The sequence below is a fragment of the Tupaia chinensis genome, unplaced genomic scaffold (genome assembly GCF_000334495.1).
Source record: "Tupaia chinensis unplaced genomic scaffold, TupChi_1.0 Scaffold000567_1, whole genome shotgun sequence".
Taxonomy (NCBI): domain Eukaryota; kingdom Metazoa; phylum Chordata; class Mammalia; order Scandentia; family Tupaiidae; genus Tupaia; species Tupaia belangeri.
This window is the reverse complement of record NW_006160080.1, coordinates 54,649-58,575: the sequence shown is the minus strand read 5'-3', so window position 1 is coordinate 58,575 and position 3,927 is coordinate 54,649.

The window sequence follows — 3,927 nt, the reverse complement described above, 5'->3', positions numbered from 1 at the left end:
AAACGTTCTTTTGAGGTGGAGTGTGGAAAAAACAACTAATAACTGACAGGAGATGGGCTGTTTCTATGGCAGTATTAACGCGAATGATGGGTGTTAATCTTTGAACCTTTTAGGTGGTGGCTCGCTTGTAGCACAATGGGTAAATAAACTGCTATGAACATTCTTGCACATGTATTTTCCATATGCTTTCTTTCGAGGAGGGAGTATTTTCACCTCTCTCTCTCTCTGTCTAGCTGGCAAGTACACATGCCCTATAGCAAAAACAAAACAAAACAAAACAAAACAAAACAAACAAAAAAAAAGAAAGAAAGAAAGGAAAAAAACTAAATCTGAGTTCTTGTGTAAAGTGGGAAATTTATCTGCTTTGTTAGTCAAATATTGACTTAGAGATTTTTCACATAAGAAGTAGAACTCTAACTCAGGTATGGCTTTCTCTGAGTTAAATGGTATAGGACATTTAATGACTTTATTCCTCTGCCTAATTATTCAAGGACAAATCTTGTGATCTTAAAAGGAACAATGTGCTGTTGTATTCATGGTAAGGGCATTAATGGTCTTGTGCTTGTAAAACAGTAGCACAGTTCTCATTTATTCCTTTTGATTTCCAAAAACAAGAGCCTGATTCTTACCACATTGGAGGCAGTTGGCCCTGTCTGACGCCATTGATGACAAACGCAGGTTGGAGCCAAATCTTAGAGAATTACCTTCAGACCAGGACTTCCCACACTTGAGGAAAGGGAAAAAATATTTTTACTTCTTTTTAATGATTTGTTTTAAGAAATCACTTGTGTATGTGTTAATATAATGTTTTGTAAAAAGAATTACTCAAAATGATTTCTGAAGTGAATTAATCAGACCTATCTATATTCTATACCTTGAACATGTAGATCCCAGGGCAGCAGCTGGTGTGGTGGTTAAGGTGCTGCATTCACACATGGCTGACTATGGTTCAAGTCCTGGATCCAGCAGTTTGATAATCACAACAGATAAATAAATGTTTGAAAGAAATGTAGATCTGGGAACAGTAGTTGGCATAATGGCTATATTGCTGGACTCCCATGTAGTAGACCACAGTTCAACTCCTGGACCCAGTGGCTTAAACTCACGCCAGGTGCGTGTGTGTGCATGCCCAAGATCCCAGGAGGGGAATGGAGGAGAAGGGATTGTGGCATCATCATCCCCCCAGGGGGTGATTTCTCACTGTCTATCTCTGTCTCTCTTTCTGGTGAGCACATGCGCCCTATAGAAAAAAAAAAACTCTCCAAAAAAATGTAGATCTTCTATTTAGTCATGCTAGTAGTATTTCAGTTTATTATCATTATTTTTTTTATTATTTATTTTATATTATTTTTCATTATTATTTAATTTGCTACAGGGCATGTGCACTCACCAGGGAGAGACAGAGGGAAAGTGAGAAAGCAAGCACTAGGTCCGGGCCTGTGGTTGGCCATGAGGGAGTCCAGTGCTCCAACCACTAAACCACCTGCTAACCCCTTTCAGTTTATTTAAAACATCAAAAATACTTCTAAAAGACATGTCTAGTTCAGTAAGTGCCCGTTGGTTGATTAATTTTCCATTCTGTACAAATGTTGGATGACATTCAGTGTTGTCACATTTAGATGAAAGACCACAAAGAAGCCACATTATTATGAAATTTGTAATTAGAAGAATTGTATTCTTTGGTTCCTAAATGAATTAACCACTGAACCCTGTACAATCATTCTTCGTGTGACTTCCTTTTCAGCACCAACTTTCTCTGCTCACATGTACACTGCCTTTCCCACCCCCATCTGGAGTATATTCAGAATTCTTTTTTCACTATAGGGTTATAATGTTATAGTATGTCTCCGAATATTTGTATCTAAGTAGGGGAAGTCTGAGGGAAGTAGTCTCTCTTCCTCTTTTCCTCTCTTATTTGTTATTGCAGTTGCTGCTCAATTTAGTCTTGCATAAGGTCTCTCAGGGGAAAAGAAAGGGTGATGATATGGTTTGAATGCATCCCCCACATTCATTTGTTAAAATTTGGTGAGACATTGTAATGGTGTTGAGAGGGTGGAGGCCTAATCCAGCTTCGATGGTGTTGAAACATAGGGCCTTTGGGAGATGAATGAGATTGGATGAAATCATCAGGGTGTGGCCCCCATAACTGACTCCGGTAGCTCTTATTATTACTACTATTTAAATTTGTTATACGGTGTGTGCACTTGCTGGAGAGAGAAAGAGAAAGAGAGAGAGAGAAAAAATGAGAAAGCATCCCCTGTAGGAATGGCCACACTGCAATCCCTTCTCCTCTACTATCCTCTCAGGATTTGGGGCCTGCGTGCACACATAGCCCGTTGACCATGGACCTCCAAAACCATGAGTTAAATAAACCTCTGTGGCGAGCACTGCATATGGAAGCCATCTTGAGCTATCTGCCATCTTGAGCTATCCGCCATCTTGGAAACCATTAGGCTTCATTTCCTCACTGAGCAAATCGTTTCTCAGAAATCATGTGACCAACCGTTCTCCCCGGAAGTGGTTGGGTTTCTAGGCAACGGGAGAGATCCACCCACATCAATGATTGGTTCATGCTGTTCTATCTCATTTGCATTTTGGGCAACAAATTGGTGCCCACCAGCTGTATATAACTTGCCATTTCTCCTCAATAAACGGAAGTAGACGGAAGAAGACGACTTGATCAGCACCTGGTAGTGTGTGTGCATGTGTTTGTCCCATCTCTCACTCCCTCCCCCAAGGAACCTGTTCAACTGTCCTGCGGGCCGGGACACGTGGCGCCTGAACACGGACTTGGGTATGGGGGATCCAGTGAAGAGCTCCCGAGGAAGGCTCCAGTGCAGAGCAACCCAGAAAAGCTGCATTGGAAAACAGAAGAGGACAGCATAGAATTGTCCAGAAGGGAATGGCAGAGATTCGTTCCAAGAAAGGCCGGCAAAAAATATAGAAGGACGAAGAGAAGATGTCCTGGTAAGTATTTACTTACGTTTTATTTTAAGTACAGGTAATAATGGGACAAAAGGTTAGTCAGCACAAAATATCCATTCAGAGCTTAATAGAAGCTCTTGCCGTTATGGTCGTTAAAGGAGAGCAGATCATGCAAAATGATCAACCCCGGGAGGAGGCTAGAGCCACCTCAGATCTAACCAAAGATTCTAAAATTGAAAAAGAACATAGAGAGGATCTTATTTCCCTAGATAGTGAGGAAGAAGTTAAAAGCCCCGAAAGAGAGACAAACCCCCAAAAATCTAAAAAACTAAAAAAGAGAAACAACCTTAAGGCTCTACAAGAGTCAAAGGAAAACGAGTCATCAACTAGTTCAGAGGATGAAATCCTAGAGGCCAAGGCTGACAAATACAATAATCTAAATTGGCCGTCTGAACAAAAAACTTTAGAAACAAAGACTGCCACGTGCAGTAACCCGAAATGGCCATCTGAACAAAAAACTTCAGAAATGAAGACAGGCAAATACCATAATTTAAAATGGCCGCCTTTCAAAAAACAACCGCCATCTTATGATTCGGTCACATCTCCGCCATCTTTGGTGTGTAATCAGTCTTGCCATGAAAAGGCTGCTCCACCATCTTTGGCAATGCCCGTTATTGAACCTAAGGCAAAAGTTCAGACTAAGATAGAACAACTTAAAGAAAAAATTCAGTTAGAAAAAGAACATCAAGAATCAATATCACAATTAGAAAAACTAAAAATGGGTAAATCTAAAAGTGCAGATTCCTCGTGGAATCACCACCAGCCCACTTTTACTCATGGTACAAAACTTAAACCAGTTCAAAAACTACAATCATTGATAGATTTTGAGGGGCAGGAAGCCTTTCCAGTAACAGAAACCACAGATCCACAAGGACAAGCATGGAGTCACCTACGTGCCTTTGATTTTAATATTATAAAAGAAATTAAAACAGCAGTTGCTCA